This window comes from Hydra vulgaris, chromosome 06, assembly GCF_038396675.1.
Source record: "Hydra vulgaris chromosome 06, alternate assembly HydraT2T_AEP".
Classification (NCBI taxonomy): Eukaryota; Metazoa; Cnidaria; class Hydrozoa; order Anthoathecata; family Hydridae; genus Hydra; species Hydra vulgaris.
In genome coordinates this window covers 47,267,581-47,287,252 of record NC_088925.1, presented here as the reverse complement: position 1 = coordinate 47,287,252, position 19,672 = coordinate 47,267,581, and the positions used below count along the sequence as shown (strand labels likewise).

The following is a 19,672-nucleotide window of genomic DNA, read 5'->3' as shown; positions in this document are numbered from 1 at the left end:
AACATTTTGAATTTGTAATAAAAGCTGCACTTTTGTTAAAATATCCTCCTTATATCCAATAAGTAATGAGTACAAAGTCATAGATCTGCAACTTACGAAGAGCACGCTTCGATCCACAAAGAGCGCACTTCAAACTTAATCTAACGAACCAGTTGATACATTCTCCCATAAAAGCACGCTTCAAACATAATCTAACAAATCAGTCGATATTTTCTCCTATAAGAGTACGCATCAAACTTTATCTAATGAATCAGATTTAGCTGAAAAGAAACGAATAAAATCTTAAGTAATAATATGATTATTTAATAATTATCTTAAATCACAAACTTTTAAAACAAATCTTACTTGGTAAGTTGCCAACCATTTTGGCAACAAGATTTTCTAGCTGTTTTCTTTTATCTAAATCATTAAATAATTTTAAGAAAACAATACTACATACAATGTAGGAAAAATAAAAAAAGTCATTTGCCTTCTAATTTTATACTCTTATTGCTAAAAAATAAATAAGGATTTAATCAAAAAAGACATAACAAAAAAGTCGACAGATAAATAAAAAAAAGAAGTACAAAATAATTAATACAAGTCTAAAAAAATATTGTTTATCTATATATATCTATATCTAATATCTGTCTATAGATAAATATATATCTATATATAAAGTTAATAACTGATGTGCGTGATTAGAAAAAGATCTGTACTCACCTTATGTGATAACATCTGATTAAATAATTTGTTTTCTTTGTTTTCCATCTTCTTATATTTGCACTTGTTTCTGCCTTAACTTGTTCATACATTAACTCACTAGATGCAAAGGTGACAGCCCACGAAGTTGCTTTAAATGAGTAATCTATAAAGTTTTGAACATTAAATGTAATTTTAGAATGCACACAGAAAAATTATAACAATTTTTAAAAATGTAATAGTTACCACATAACCACACAACATTATAGTGGGGATTTTATATCATGATTTTCCTACCCATGGTGAGATTTTCATCTTGAGGCTCCTTTTGCTGTGGAAACATTCACCACGGCTAAGGAGCCTCATCTACCCCTAATTATATATAATATATTAAGTATAAAACTAAAAGTATGTAAATAAAGTATTGTCAAATTAGGTCACCAATAAATACCGAGTGCTGAAAATTCAACTCAGAATCAAGTTGCATTCTCCAACAAGATATGAACTAAATTAAATTCTTGCTACAGGGTGCGATCACAAAAAAAGACGAAGAGAGGGAAAAGTGAATTTTCTCAAACTTTGAAAGTTAAAAGGTTATTGTGTCTTACTACAGAATGATATTCCTAGGCAATAACATAACAATACCATTGGATCTTCCTAGTCAATATTTTATACAGAACTTATCATTTGTCATGTAGTTTAATAAATTTAATACTAAATAAGTTATAATAAATTATTTATTATTAAATTAATTACATCGACAAATTTGACAGTCTAAAATATTATATAATAGGGTAGAAAAAAAAAGTATACCTTGTATTAGGGTTTGATCTTTTGCATGTTGCAATATGAGAATTATCTGCCATAACGTTACACGATTTTGAACTAAGCTTTGTAATATATTTATTAAACCTAAATTGATAAAACTTAGATATAAAATAATATAATATGTTTAGATAAAATATTATATATGTGACATTTCATTTTTGTCAAAAATGCATTGCAATGTTATAAGAAATCTTATACCCTGATACTTTTTTTATTATTATAAAACTACAATGCAAAATAATTATATTATTATAAAAGTATAATAAAAAGTAATTGCAATAACGAATATATAAACTACATATTTCATCTAATCATTATATTTAAAAAATTTTGAAAATTGTTTGCGGAAAATATCCTGAAAAAATTCAGAATATTTTCCCCCTAATTTTTCCCTTAATTTTGCATTCAGCCAAATTGATGACAATAATATATACTTTAACTTGCATGTATGGAAAACTTTTCGGATATTTGGAAAAAGATAAATTTCAGAAAAATATCCGGTATTCCGGGAATATCCCAAAAAAATAATCCCTGAAACTCAATTATAAAAAAATAGTAAATAAAATAAAGAATATCTTTCCAAGTTTCTAATCATAGGTTTTTATTAAGAATAAAAAAAGATCCAAAATACACAATATTTTGGCAACGTAACTTTCATGCTTCAATCAAGTAAAGTTGTAACCTGGACGAGGTCACCTAAAATATACATGATTGAAATGTGAAGAAGGAAACCGGGTAAGAGCATGCATCAAACTTTATCTAATGAATAAGTCGATATTTTCTCCAATAATAGCTAGCGACACCAAATTTAGCTAAAAAGAAACAAATAAAAACTTAAATAATAACATAATTATTAAATAATTATCTTAAATCGCATACTTTTAACACAAGTCTTACACGGTGAGTCGCCAACTGTTTCGGCAACAAGATTTTCTGGTGTTGCTATTTCTTTGATCTAAATCATGAAACAATTTTTAAAAAAGTAATGCTATATTTGAGAGAAACTTGCTTTACATATTGGAAGGTTGTCAACATTTAAGATAAATATAATGCAGTTTCAAATACAATAGCATTATAATCATCTTTTTGTGGGGAAAACATTGAACAAATCCGCGTTAATAACCTGTTTTATATTGTACATAATAACAATAGCAATAAATGTCATATAATATATACAATAATAATTTCATAAATATAATTCAAATATATATATTAATCATATAATATTTAAATAATATAAAAAAATGAAATAAATAAGTATTAACCTTTTTTAACAAGTAAAGCACAAGATCAAGATGTCATATATTACAAAAAGATAAAGTATGTAATAATAATATATACATATATCAATAATAAATAACATAACACATTTGTTTATTGATATTATCTTGGATAAATTCTTTAACCTTGTTGATAAAAACCAAATAATAGAAGAAAATCTATTTTTGGTTTTTATCTAATCGACTCTTGAGCAATAATGTATGCAGAAGTTCTACAGACATTATTATTGCTCAAGAATTAAGAATAAGTTCTGCTAGAACTTATAATTTGTCCATGTAGCTTACTTAGTTTGATATTAAATTCGTTATAACATAACTTATTTTGCACTAAATTAAGTAAGCAAAATGGACAAATTCGCCAGTCTAAAATATTATATCATAAAGTAGAAAAAAAGCATACCTTGTATTTGAGTTTAATCTTATTTGTGTGGCAAATAGGGACGCTTGGTACTAATTTATTTAACTTAATTTGATGCAATTTGGATATTAGATATTACAACTTAAAATATATTGGACTGTTTAGTTTTGTTTTAAATGCATCGCGTTATAAGATATTATATAGACCAATATATTTTTTTTTAATTATGATTAAACTACAATAAAAATTAATTATATCATCATAAAAGTAAAATAATTATAACTATTATAATGAACACAAAAACTATACTATAAAAAAATTAATAGTATAATAAAAAATAAAATTTCATATTTCTTATCACAGGTTTTTATTAAAAATAAAAAAAGTTCCGTTAGACGCGATATTTTGGCACGTAAATTTCACGTAACTTTCACGTAAAATAGTAACCTGGACGAAGTCATCTAAAATACACGTGATTGAAACGTGAATAAAACGTTGCGTGCCTACTGGGCCGGTTCCGTAGCTCCGTATCTATTAAAACGGTTGAATTAAATAAACATTCTGATCGCACCGATGTCGCTGGAACTAAAAATATTACCCATGCAATTTGTGTCAAAACCGGGAACAATTTTTGATAGGCTTGGAAAAATTTGATGACACTATTTTCGTAGCTCTGAAAGTATTGCATAATGTAATCGTTTATTTCTTTTTCAAGTTTATTATTGTCTTCAATTAAATGACAACATGATTTATCTGTTACAAGTTCAATTAAGTTGATTGGCTTTCGTCTTTTGTTGTTAACGAAAGTAGTAGTATTTGCAAACGGTGGCGTTGACGATTGCTGAAATGTTTTTATGATATTGTCAGTTAATGAGTTTAAAGTGTTATTTAAACAATTTGTTTCAATTGTTAAATCGATTTCTTCGGATTCTTTCAGATGCATTTCATAAAATGTGTTTATAAACATTTTTGCCTTTGTAATACATTCATATCTATCGATATCACTTTTGATAAACTCAAATTTATAAAATTTGAAATCAAGAAAAGTAGCTGCTAAGAAAAAGTCGTTAGCAAATATGTATTTAAAATGCCCATTTAGAGACCTTAATAACTCTTTTTGAAGAGTCTTAACTAGTTCTGTAAAAATGGGTTGAAATTCAAGTATTCCATTTAGCAGAGAATACAATGTTGGAAACGGAAATGTTACTGTAACATATTTCTTTCCACTAAAAAGTTTTGTTAACTCTTTAATTGGTTGTAGCAAATCACATATGCTATCTATATGCTAAATCACACATTATGCGGCCGTGGCGCAGTGGTTAGAGCGCTTGCTTTATAAGCAGGAGATCCAGGTTCGAAACGAGCTCTGGATAAGCTTTGGCGTCACGGTAAGGAAGGAGGCGTGAACTTCCTGGTTAAATGCACTTCCGCGGTGTTCTGTGACAAGACCGTAAGGACTTCTTGGGGCACCTAAAAAAAAAAAAAAAAAAAAAAGCTTTATCCTATAGCTATATCCTGTACTAACTTTATTTTTGTTTCATATCGATGCGTTTCTTAAACTTCTCTTAACTTTTTTTGTAACATCTCCAAATGCTTAAACGAACCAACAATGTGCCTACAGGATGAAATTACCTTGACAATTTCCAATTTGCCTTCATTAACTTTTTCAATTTCTTTAACTTCACTTTCCGTAATTTCTTTATTAACTCATTTTCCATTACCGTCGTAATCTTTTACTTCGTAACGCTTTAAACCATTTTTTAATTTTTTCACTTTTATATCTCTCGTGTTTAGAAGATCGTTAACCTCAAGATTCAAACGATGACCAGCGCATGAAATCTTAAGAACATTATCATCGAATTTGTTTACTGCAGAGAAAATGTTCGCACCTGAGTCAGTAACTAGTGCAAAAATCTTATTACTGATTGACCATTTACTGAAGATTTTGTTTAACGTATTAAATAAATATTCAGCTGTTTTCACTTCAGACATAAAACTAAGATCCAGGTTTTGGTCAGCCAGAATCATTTTTTTGTCAATAAAATGACAAGTCACACCGAGATAGCTGCTTTTACTCAATGATGACCAAACATCACAAGTAATTGTAATAAAATGACATTCCTTCAATTCTAGCATTAAAATTGATCTTAGATTGTCCGTAATTGACGGAATTAATTTCTTGCTCACCGTATTAATGCCTGGCATTTTGTAGCTTTTGTTTAACTCACTAACTAAGTTTACAAAATCTGAATGACGTATTATCGAAATTGGCTAATCAGTTCCAACAAAAAAGTTCACAAAATACTTGTGTAATTTTTTATGACCAGTCTCTTCAAAACTATTTTCATTACCACTCTCAATATTGGATATATCGTCATCCTTGAGTTAAGTTGTTGATTTTTTAGATATTTGAATTAATGCAATGATCAATTGATAAATGGGATTGCATTGAACTGGTCGAACTGTTGTAAGGTAGAATCTTATAGCATATGCTGCATTTTGTTTGATTCTTTTGGTCTTTTTTGAAATATGTCCAAACGAAGCTTCGTTTTCTTATATCATTCTTAATAACGGATTTATTTGTTTTTGACATGTTTATTAAAACTAAAAAGCAAGTAGTTTATTACTTGTACGCATACAACAAATATTAATAAATTAGTATCTTATGTTATTAGTAAATGTGTAACACATATTACTTCATATAGGTTACCAAGCGATTAAGGAGATTATAATAACAAAAAGATTGCTAAGGTATAAATATAATTGTTTGAAATCGTTGTAAATCTTATCTAAATGACCACTAGAGAGTAATTAGCCGTTTACGTTGCAACAATAATTTCATATACTTGCGTTAGAGGCCCTTAGGGAATTGCACATAATAACTTTTAAACATCGTAACTATATCATTTAGGAAAAGCGCACGAACTTTTATGTAAAAACTAAATCTTAGGTTTAAACTTACGTTATGCAAATTTGAAATTAAAAAGTGTTTAAACTTGTGTTACCATCGACTTTGACTAAATTGACTAAAAGTCTACTAGTCGAAATTATTTGACTTTGAAAAATTTAATAGTGGATCTAATCAACTTTGGATTATCTACTATTCGACAAAAGGTCGATTTAGGCGAATTATAGTCATATTTGCTTTTGTTAACAAAATAAAATTCAAAATATTTATAATGTTCAATCAAATAAAAAGATATTAGAAATTCATGTATTTCTGATATCTTTTTATTTGATTGAACATTATAAATATATTTAATTTTATTTTGTTAACAAAAGCAAATATGACTGTTGAATAGAATATAATTTTTTTAGAGCCGGAATAAAATATTTTCCCCCCTTCCTTTCATATTAAATTAAAAAATAAAACATAGTATCTTCCTCCATCCCGACGACCTCTCTCCTAATCCAGCACTAAGTTTTTTATTTGATTGAACATTATAAATATATTTATTTTTATTTTGTTAACAAAAGCAAATATGACTGTTGAATAGAATATAGTTTTTTTAGAGGCGGAATAAAATATTTCCCCCCTTCCTTTCATATTAAATTAAAAAAAATAAAACATAGTATCTTCCTCTATCCCGACGACCTCTCTCCTAACCCAGCACTAAGTTTTTTGTTTACTCTGTTAAAGTTCTATTTAGGGTTTAAGGATTTCAGCAACTTCAAAAAAAATTACTTTTAGTTACCGGTACCGGTATCTGAAGTCACTTGAGAACAACTAAAAGTACTCATGAGTAACTTATAATACACTGAAAGTAGCTTCACAACGTCTTCCGGTAATTATGTATGGTAACTAGAATTAAGTTTCGCCAAAGTTAACAATTTGTTATGTTAACATTAAGTAACTTGCCGAATCTTAGTTGTGACATAGTATCTAAAAAATAATATACAAACAACCAGGCCTGAATAGAGGTTGGGAAAGATTCATTGGGTTTGTGTTTGTAAAAATAATATTATTTTTATCTTACGCTATTTTTGAAAACTATTTCTCTAGTTTTGCTAAATTAACATTTTATTTATTTTATTTTTTCATTTCTTTAGTATTTTTATAAATAATAAATAATCAAAACTACAAATTTCTTTTTTCGATAACCCAATTAATTTAAATCCAAAATGTTGTTATTTAAGTTCTGTTTTTCTGGGTTTACGACTGATCACTTAACAAGAGCTCGCCAAAAAAGGTTTTTCCACATGATTTTTGGCATTTGCATTTTTAAGGTCCAAAGATTTTTCATGACGGCCCTGCATTATTAAACAACTTCAAAACATATGACAATAATTAATTTATTAAAAAACTTTATAGTTTTGTGTTTTTTTTTTTAGCAGTCTTTGCATGTGATTATTAAAAAGATTTTCATACAATATCGATCCGATATACAGTTCCGATCCGTTCCGTTCTTTAACTAGAGCTCTAAAGTTAATGAAATTGTAAGACTCTTCATGTCTAAATAGTTTATTTTAAAACTTATATTTACTTTTATTTTACTACTTTAGACTTATATTTGTTTTATATTTATCAAGAAATCAAAAGGACTTTTTAACAATATTAAATCATTCGGACCTAGCAAAATTTATCCTGCGTGGCGTTCATATTGTTTTTTTTTTCAATAATATTTAAGTTATATAATTAAAAATATATAAAACAAACATAAATTACTTGATTTCTTTTATTACTTACCCCCTCCCCCTCACATTTTGACTAAATCGACTTTTAGTAAACTTCAAAAAAGTGTAAGTCGTTCAAACTATAATTTCAAAACATAATTTCAAAAATTTCAATATATGTTCAAAAGTTGACTTTGGTTGACTTTTGAAAATATATAGTCGATTTAGTTGACAGTCGAATGTTTTAATAGTTGTAACAACACTAGTTTAAATATAATTAAGCCATATACAGTTTTGAATTTTATTTTGAATTAAAAGTTCAAATTTGTTTTTATTCAATATTAAATGAAAGTGTGTTTAAGCATCTCATTCAACAATTAATAAGCAAAAACTTAAATAAGAGAATAAGTAAAAATTTAAAAAATTATACGTTCAAAACTTACATTTTAAACTGTAAACAAAAACACTTAAGTAGCTTATGCTATAGGTAGGTTTTATTCACTTTGAGAGAGCTAATATTTTATATAAAACATTTCACCGTGTAGATGTAAAGGGCCATTTGCAAATTATGTCACGCCAAAAACTTTTCAGATCCTCTTCCTCCCTTTTCCATAAAATGTCACAAAATATCAACCCCCTATCTTATCCTGAGGGTTCTAATCTTTGCAAAAGAACCGTTGGGGGTTCTAATCATTGAAAAAATATTTCGAAGCAAATTTTAGAATTTTGAAAGTAAAATATCGTTTCAATATTATTTCCAGAATTTCGAAATCACTAAAATATTTCGGAGCAAATTTTAGAATTTTGAAAGTGAAAAATTGTTTCGGTGTTATTTTTAGAATTTTGAAATCGCAAAAATATTTCGCAGCAAATTTTAGAACTTCGAAAATTGTTTCGGTATTTTTTTCAGAATTTCGAAATTGCAAAAATATTTCAAAACAAATTTTAAAATTTCGAAAGTGAAAAATTGTATTGGTACTATTTTCAGAATTTCGAAATCAAAACATTATTTCGAAGCAAATTTTACAATTTCGCAGTGACAAAATCGCTTCGATGCAAAATTTATTAGTTAAAATTATTTTAAACCTACCAAAACAAGAAAAAAGATTCGAAAACTTTTTTTTTTATCGAAAATTCAACATTTGCTTCCGGGAAAAACCAAACGCGAAAAGAAAATTAGAATTAATTCTAATTTTCAACTTAATAATTATAATGTTTTTTATCAAATTAGAGACTCTGAAAAAACAGGTGGAGGATTGTGCATTTTTATCCACTACTCCTTAGATTTCAAACTATGCAAAAGTTATTTCGCTGTTACGCATGATTTTGAATTATTATCAATTGAAGTTGTAAACAAAACTTGCAAGAACGCTGTTGTACGCGTCATAAACAGACCTTCTGGTAATAAAAAATCATTAAACAAACAAATTATAAGCCTAATTATAAGTGAAGAATTATGTGGCAAATGCGTTGACTTCGTAGGCGATCTGAATTTAGATTTACTTGAATACAACAAAAACAAAACCGTCAAAACTTTTTTCAATATTGTATTTCAAAATACATTTATTCCAACTATAAATAAACTTACTCGAATTAAAAAAAATACTACTACTTTAATTAATCAAATTATAATTAATAATTTAAAAAACATAAAAATTATAACTGAAACATATATTGCAGATATATCTGTTCATTATCTGGTTTTTATAACAGCACAAAAATCGTTAAATCAACTTTCTAAAAAAGTACAAACTAAAAAAGGAGTAATTAAGGACGCTTTTCTTGTGACATTTATTAGCCTTTTGTCAACAACAAACTGGGAATCTGTTTTTAAAACGAAAAGCTTTAATAAAGCTTACGATAAATTTTATCATATACTTAAATTGAAGTTTAAATCATCTGAAACTATGAAAGATGACGAGCATTAATTTTGGTACCAAAAAACAGAAGTAAACATAGTAACTTGCTTCTTGTATCAATGTGCTTACTGCACTTCATCTTGCCACAAAGTTGAAAAATTTTCATTAAAAGCTACTTGAAGGACGGCTGTGTCTGGATTTCTTTGAAGTTAGATCTTATGATCACGATATGTCGTTGATTGTTTCTGTTAAAAAGAAAAATGCCGAAGAAATGAAGGTAAAGATTTTGAAAAGGTGCTGTAAAGATCATCAACTCTTCCCTTTTTTTCAATCTTTTTAATATATTTTTTATGATACCATGCAATGCATTTATTCTTGTCAATTTCATTCAAAACATATAGATTATGAAAAACTTTGCAGCATCTTTGCATGTTCTACACACATTATTATAAAAAATGTCTTATTCAATATCACGTACAATCCTTAAAGAAAATTCATGCCAATACAATAAAAAATTTGTGCAGGACTTCAAGGATAATAATTGTATTTTGATGTCATTGACAACAACAAACGTTTCTTGACATTGAACTAGACAAAAGCACAGGCTAGACAGCTAAAGCTAGACAAAATGTGGTGGGCGTAAACTAGCAAACTTTGATTTTCCAACTGATACTTTAGGATAAGCACCTTTAAAAACAGCATAAGCTTCATTAGCATTCATACACAAATGACGTTTTTGCAGTTTTTTTCTTGTTCTTTAATCTAACCACAATGATGTCTCTTTTACCGGGTGCTTGACGGGATATATTGTCACGCTGGTAAAAATCAAGAATTCATTTTATACTAGTTTTTACCAATTTTACAGTTAAAGCTTCTAATGCATTTTAACTCAATTTTTCTGGACTAGGGGTTTCATTCATTTCTTTTAAAAGTTTTTGTACAACTTTAGCAGTCTTTCTGGGTGATTTTGGTAGTGCTGATTCGGCTCTCTTAACAGCTTTTCCAAGAATGCTTGCAGGCATGTAACAGGGTGAAGTAACAGCTACAGATTTTGATTCTGCTCTTTCTTTTTCGTTGACTTCCAAATGAGCAAGTCGTCTTTCTTTTCTCCTTTTTGATTCTTTTTCTTTAAATTCTTTTTCGCCAAATTTTTGTAACTGCTTTTCACGATACTTCTTTTGACGTTCAGCATCGGTAAGAGACATGTTAAACCTTTGAAAGATTAAAAATAAGCAACACAGTAGTTATGGAGATGGACGTATTACATCTAAGACTCAATGGAGTTACAACTATCTTTTAGAGAGCCTCAAGGATAACTGAGCATTTATCCTCCAAATGTTGCCTATGCAAAACATATCTATATTTCGTAATCTTTGTAGAAAACGTTAAAGGAACTTCGCTGCACAATAATCTGGCTCATTAAATTTGATAAAAACTCAATTGTGGTTTTAGTTTAGCAGTTTTAAATATTGTTTAAAATTTTGTTAAAAAATTGTCACGGCGTGCCATAAAAAGATTCTAAGAATAACTTGAGCTAATTATTTTTTTAAACATGTTAGTACTTTTTTAGATGTACTAGATAAAGTTTTCATTGCGCTGGAATTTTGAAATTCTAAGTTTTACTGGTTTTCTTAGAAATAAAACTTTTGGTACTCTACTTGTCACAGTGTGACTTGTCGTAGCGTTACAATAGTGGTAATAAACATTTGATTAAAATAAATGGTTTTCTAAATTCGTCTGGCAATAAGTATGTTTTTATCATTAGTAGCAATTATTAGTGCAGCTAAAAACCTGATTGTAATGAGCAAGACAGTTTTTAAATTTTCTATTGGTTCAATTGAACTTTGGCGATTAGAAATGATTTAAATTATCGCAAAAATGCCTATTTTTACCTTCTGTTTTAGCCAATATAGTTTTTTTTGATAGAGGTATATTCAAACGACCTATATATTTTCTGAAAAAGGAGAAGGAGGGCGTTTACTGATGTATAGTACTATGTATAATGGATTGATTTAATTTTTTCATTTTTTGTGAAACTGTTGTGGAATTGCTCTGGTAGCCAATATCTAAAATACAAAAATAAATACAAAAAAAACTTGGAACATAATAAAAGAGGTTATAGGTAAATAAGATATGAATTGTACATGTTTACCAAAAAAAACTAATTATTAATGACTGTAAAATTATTAACAACGCAATAATTGCTAATTCGTTTACTCATGCATTTGTTAGCACAGGTCTAAGTTTAGCATCAAAAACAAATAAAAGTAAAACTTGCTTTAAATCATACCAAAACTCTTATAATAATACAATGGACAATAACATGCTAACAGAAACAGAATTGCTTGATGTCATGTACTTACTTAAACCAAATAAAGGTAATGGAGTTGATGATGTAAGCAGTAATGTAGTAATTTAATTGATGCTTTATTTAAAAATTCCGCTCTTGCATATTTTTATGCTCTCTTTAAACCCAGGAATCTTTCCCGATTAACATAAAGTTGCAAGGTTATTACCTATACTAAAATCAGGAGATAAGACTAGTGACTCCAATTATAGGCCTATATCCATATTATCATGCTTTTCAAAGTTATTAGAACACATTATGTATAAAGGATTGTATTATTTTTTAGATGTAAACAACATTCTCAATAGTAAGCAGTTTGGGTTTAAAAAGAGCCACTCTACTGATCAGGCTATTGTTCCTCTTGTTCATAATATCTTTAAATCATTTGATAAAAATAAAAACCATAAGGTGTATTTATTGATCTCAGTTAGGCTTTTGACACTGTTAATCATTACATTTTTTAACAAAATAGAAAACTATGGTATTAAACATATAAATATTGCGTGGTTTGAAAGCTGTTTGTCAAATAGAAAACAATACATTTCTTATAATGAAGGTGAAACAACCAAAATGAACATGTGGGATTCCTCAGGGATCTATATTAGGACCACTTCACTTCTCATTTTTATTAATGATTTAAGCAAAGCTTGCACTGAACTAGATACAATTTTATTTGTAGATGACACAAATCTATTTTATGCACATAATGATGAAAACTGAAACATATATTGCAGATATATCTGATCATTTTCCTGCTTTTATAAATGCACAAAAATCGTTAAATCAACCTTCTAAAAAAGTAAAAACTAAAAAACGAGTAATTAAGGACGCTTCTCATGTGACATTTATTAGCCTATTTAAGCCAGTAAGCAAAGAATAAATCTTACTGAATGGTTTAATGCAAACAAATTATCTCTAAATGTAACCAAAACAAAATATACTTTTTTCCATCGTTTAAATGACTGAGAAAAAACTCCTTTGTAACTTCCAAAACTTTGTATTGATAACCAGGACATAAAAAGAGAAAGCACTTTAAAATTTCTCGGCGTGCTCCTTGATGAAAATGTGACGTGGAGAGACCACATACGATATCTCGAAAATACAATCTCAAGGAACATAGGCCTGCTATGCAGAGCTAATCCTTTTTTAAATCCAACTAGCTTAAAGCTTTTGTATTTCTTGTTCATTCATTGCCATCTTAATTATGCAAATATTGGTTAGTGCAGTATAAACAAAAGTAAAATAAAAAAACTATTTAATAAACAAAAGCATGCAATCAGAATCATTTCCAATGTGGGCCGTTATACACACTCCAAAGCATTATTTGTTAATTCAAATATAATGAATGTTTATCAATTAATTGTCAATCAAATTCTTATATTTATGTTCAAAATAAATAAAGATATATCTCCTAAAATGTTTTACCCATTATTCAAAATAAATCATAATAGATATCTAACCTGATTTTCAAATAACAGTTATATTCAACCCAAAAGTTATTTTGCGGCGACTGAATTTTCAGTTTCTATTAGAGGGCCGAAATTATGGAATAAAATATTAACTAATAAACTTAAAACAATTTCTACGCTTAAAGAGTTTATGAATAAAATGAAGCAAAATCTACTGATGAACGACGTAGCGATCGGCTTTTTCTGAAATTTTAATGATTGCTACTGTTAAACTTACCCAACAATTAGAGGTTTGTCATTATGGGCTTGACGAACTTAAAAAAGGATTGTGCCACTTGTTAATGCTTAAATTCTTCTTCTTCTTTTTTTTTCTCCAATATATTTAAAAAATTATGGTTATACGAATTATTCACATATTTTAAGGTATATGCTGATGTAAAAGGAAAGCTTCAGGGTTATGCGTATTTACTTGCATATTTTTGAGTAATATAGTTTCTTTATACTAATTCTTTTTTCCTTTCTATTTTTTAAATTTTTCTTAATCAATACAAAAAAAAAAAGTTAACGTAGGACTTTTGGACTGATAATTTTTAATTTATTAAGTCTTTTGAAAAACGTTTTATATTATATAGTGTTACGTATTTAATTTTTGTTGTCTTATATTTACGGTATAGACTAAGGAGTTTGGTGATAAGACCAATTATTTCTTCTTCTTGCCCCTGCTATTTGTATTTATATTATAGTTTACGAATAATAAATTTATATGGCAAAAAAAAAAAAAGGTTAAGGAAATTTTAACGAATATATATATTATGAAAAAAAATTAAGGAGAGTTTGACGCAATCCCAGTGAAAAATAAAACCGCGTCCCACATGGGTTCCGCGTGGGTTCCGTGTGGGATTGATGGGATTTATGTGGGACGGATTTTCCCATGTGGTATCCGTATGGAAATTTGTCACCTTAAACCCATGTGGGTAATCCCACTTGGGTTACATGTGGGAACCATATGGTATTTACACACATAAGAAATCCCACGTGGGTTTCCTGTGGGATTTGCATGGGAATTAATTTAAAAGCTGGAAACTAAAAAAAATATTTTAAATCAACATTGCATTGCGTTACGTTTATATTGTGTGAAAATATTTTATATTAATAAAGAGAATGGCAAGCAAGTATGTAAGTACCACGAATAATTTTTATCTTTCTTTATAGAAATAAGATTAAGATTTGTGCAAATAGACGTATTATTAGGATAATATAATAGTTATTTGAATATAGATCTTGAGTAAATTATTTGCAAACAATTAACTGATGCAAATCAGTTAATTGTTTGCAAATAATTTGTCAAAAACCAATGCAAGATTGGTTTTTGACAACAAAATGTTGTCAAAAACCAATCTTGCATGCATGGGACACTGCAGTGTCCCATCTACCACAGTACCACAGAACCACAGAAAACTAAATCCAGAGGCTTTATTCTCAATAACACTGGAGTAACACAGTGTTATTGAGAATAAAGCCTCTGGGTTCAGTTTTCAAAGTAATATGATCTAAGTAATGTTTAAATAAAATAATATGCTTTAAAATGCATATAGTTATACATATAACTCCTGATAGTTAACTATATGTATAACAAGTTATACATATAATTTGTTATAAAAACTTATTTTTTAAGGTTATGCTTGAACAAATTAGTACCAATTAATTCAAATTCAAGATTTAGTTAAAGTTCAAGTTAATGTTCTTATTTATTCATTGTTTTTGTTAATTTTATAATTATTTGTTCAAATTTATCAGTTAGTACTATATTTTACTACAGTAAGAATGTTTATCATTGTTGAATGTGATTTTATTAGTAACTTAATTTTACTATCAACATATTTTGACAACACCCTTTATACTTTAAATGATGACAGCTTTACTTTTCTATTGATGTTAAATTTATTACGTTTCAATAACTCAGATTGAATTTTAACTGAATTATTGTAAGCTTTGTAGGGGTTTGTATATCAAATGTTGTTGTAAATAAAGTAAAAATAATATATATATATATATATATATATATATATATATATATATATATATATATATATACATATATATATATAAATTTGAACAATATATATATATATATATATATATATATATATATATACATACATACATACATACATACATACATACATACATACATACATACATACATATATATATATATATATATATGTATATATATATATATATATATATATATATATATATATACATATATATATATATATATATATATATATATATATATATATATATATATATATATATATATATATATATATATATATATATATATATATAAATACAACATTAAAACAATAAAATTGATACAAAATTTCACTTTAAAACGAATACCATTAACATTGTGATGATAATAGCATTAGGAAACTAGTATTTATGTATTATTATTGTACTATAAATAAATAGTTTTTTAATTCATTTTATAAAATGGAGACTGACAACTAATAATTAGTGGAAATAAATACAAATTATAAAAATCATGTAAACTTCATTTATTATTACTAAATACTATATTAATGTTAGTCTACAAAGTTAAAATCAATTTAGAGCATTGTTATTAGTTCTTTTGCGATTCGCACTTCCGCTTCTCTCAAATTTATAAAATAGGTGGTCAAAGCTTGCTCAATAGGTAGGTTCTCAGCATAACAATGCTTTTTTCTTACACTTTCTAAAGAGAAATATGGCAAATTGATTACTTATTTTACCTAAATCGTAGGGTCATCTATGCATAATGATGTCAGATGATGACCCGGTCGATTGAACAACTTCACGCTTTATCAAACTCGGTCAATTTTTTGCCATCTCCCATTGAAAATGATTTCAGTTTTTGTTATCGTATTATGATGGTATATCTGAATTGTTAATATAATATAAAAAATGCATATACCATCAATTTTTTTCGGGTTCAATTATACATTTATTCTCAACAGTACTAATAGTAAAAAAAAAAACATAAATTGTTCTTTCAGATAAGCAAGCTAATTTCTGAGTTTAAATTGTTTTTCCTATGATCCTCTACAGTTTTAAGCAACAAAAGCAAGAAGTTTTTAGACCACATTGTTGGTGTAAATACCTCTAAAACCTGCTCATAGCTAGCATAAGTTGTTTTACTTTTTTTTTAAATAAAATATTTTACTTTTTTTTTTAATTCAATTTTTTAATTGACATTATTTTGGTCTCAACATCACCTCCCCATTGTCAATTATTGTTAAACTCACACTGCCCCTCTATATACTGGTATCATTCATGGATGATCCCATAGCCTAAATACTATATATATATATATATTTATATATATATATATATATATATATATATATATATATATACATACATATATATATATATATATATATATATATATATATATATATATATATATATATATATATATATATATATATATATATATATATATATATATATTCTTTTTGCTTTATTTACAACACCATTTGATATACAACAAACCCTTACAATAATTCAGTTTAAATTCAATCTGAGTTATTGAAACGTAATAAATTTAACATCAATAGAAAAGTAAAGCTGTCATCATTTAAAATGTAAAGAATGTTGTCAAAATATGTTGATAGTAAAATTAAGTTACTAATAAAATCAGGTTCAACAATGATAAATATTCTTACTGTAGTAAGAATTAGTACTAGTTAACAAATTTGAACAAATAAATATAAAATAGTGAAAAAACAATAAACAAATAACTTGAACTTGAACTAAATCTTGAATTTTAATTAATTGGTTCTAATTTGTTCAAGCATAACCTTAAAAAATAAGTTTATGTAATAAATTTTATGTATAACTAGTTATACATATAGTTAACTATCAGGAGTTATATGTATAACTGCATGCATTTTAAAGCATTTTATTTAATTTATATATTACTTTAGATCGTATTACTTTGAATACTGGACCCAGAGACTTTATTCCCAATTACACTGTGGTACTCCAGATTAAAAATTTAAAAGTTTCTGTAAATATCCTGTTTTTGTTCCTCAATGTACTTCGTAAGTCCCTTAAGTTTTATGAATCTTATTATATATAAAGTAAAAAGTTTTGGAGCCTAAAAAAAGTTACAGAAACCTCCCTATCTCCCCCCTATTTTAATTTTTTTTTTTAATAAAACAAAATTTGACTTTCAAACCTGCATTTCTTTGTGGGACACTGCAGTGTCCCATGCATGCATGCTTGGTTTTTGACAACATTAGAACTTGCATCAGTCAACTGTTTGCAGATAATATACTCAAGAACTATATTCAAATATCATATGAACATGTTAGAGAATGTTCATATGATATTTGAACATCACAAATTTAATAATATTGTTGTGATATGTTATATAAATAATTCCATAATAGATTATGATATGAAAATAAGATAGGATATGAAGGCAATGATCAAAGAATAAATTTACTTATAGAAATTTAGATGTTTGTTTATTAGTTTCAGAATATTATATTATGTGTGACCGCGGCCTTCTATAATAAAAGGCCTTGACATCGCACAACAAAGTTGTTAAACTGAAGACCAATTCCTAATACTTTGTTTACATTTTCATCTTTTAACATTAGACAAAAGTTTGTGTTTGCGCTTTTTTAGTAATTCTTTAAAATGTGATTGGTTTATAAATTAGATAGCCCAACATCAAGACGATAACGTTGTAAGGTTCAAGGCGTTAATATTGTAAGGTAATAATATTGTCAAACTAACGATAATTTTTTTCAATAATTAAAATGCCTTAAAAATGCCTTTAAAATACTGTGTATCTCTTTGCAAGTCGAACTATCTCAACTACAACAAAAATATCAATTTATTCAACTACAACTACAATATCAATTACAACTACAACAAAAATATCAATACTCAACTACGACAAAAACATCAATTAATAAATTCCCGAAGAATCTAGAGGAGAGAAAAAGATGTAGTGAAGCTATCCCAAGAACTGGTTTTATTGTTACAGACTATATAGCATTATGTCAACTGCATTGGCCAAATGAAGCACCTTTTGAAAGCAAATATGGGAAGCAACGACCTTTAAACCCACCATCTGTTTTTAGAATATTCCGCCTAGTTGTTTAGTCACACCAGCAAGTAAAGTTATAAAAACTGTAACTTCAAGCGGTTTTCGAAGCATTTTACCAGATGAGTTAAATGATTTTCTAAAAGAGGTTGAACTTATATTCGACGATATTCAATCTTTGTTAAGTGATAATAACGATGTTATTGTTTTCCAGCTTAATAAAAAAAGTTTACACATACAATCAAAAATGTACAAACTTGGTGTTCCATTATTTATTTTAGTACTTTTCAATGATTATTCATTTGTAGCTAACCATAATGGCACAACCTGTAATATTTCATCTTTAGCTGTATACAAGTTAAAGTTAATGAAAACAAAATCAGCTTTATTTGAAGCAGTTAGATTTTTAAAAAATAAAGAAAGTGCGCTTCTGTCAAATATTCTATTCGAACACCTTAATGCTATGAGAAAAGTTAATGTTGGTGAAGTTTTATATACTTCAGATATTATATGTAGAGCATATGAGTATTTTGCTATGCGACGAAGTTTATATGATTGTTTGTGTATTGACTACAAGTTGCCAAGTATATGGACTTTAACCCTGTTGAGATATATTGATAAAACTTTTTTTTTGCTTGAATCAACTTTTGTTGGTGTTTTTTATTGTTGGTGATTTTCATTGTTACCATTTTTAGCAAAAAAAATTGAAAATACAGTTATCTTTCTAATATATAGATATATACTTTGTTATGGTTTTGCTTGTTATTGATACTATTTAATATTACATAAATATTCTTAATGAAATTTGAAATACGAAAAGCATGATTGATTGTCTTTTAACAATTTTTTGGTTTTCTTTTTATATTTCCGTTTTTACTAGAGATTATTATTAGAAAACATAGACTGCCATTACACCCTACCTAATATAAAAATATATCAATATAAGTAAAAGTGAAAGTTTAATCGGCCTTCAGTTTTTACGGCATTTTGCGCGATGTCAAGGCCTGTTATTATAGAAGTCTACATCATTGAAAAAGTAGGTTTTTACATTTTTGTTTTTGTTTTTTTGTTTAACTACTTATCCTTATTGATCACTTTTTTTCAGGATTCTCCTCATGGGTTCAAGCTCATTACGCATAATATGTGTTCAATTACGCATAATACGTTGGTCATTGTAAGTAATAAA

At 27.2% G+C, this 19,672-nt stretch overlaps 1 long non-coding RNA gene across 1 annotated transcript; it reads right to left on the bottom strand.

The window, feature by feature from the left end:
- On the bottom strand, positions 1-1,700 carry LOC136081052 (uncharacterized). The gene is made up of 4 exons (XR_010638845.1): positions 1,495-1,700; positions 703-847; positions 346-399; positions 1-260 (listed from the first exon to the last, which is right to left on the bottom strand). It is a non-coding gene; the product is annotated as an uncharacterized LOC136081052 (long non-coding RNA).
- Positions 1,701-19,672: the final 17,972 nt, after the last annotated feature.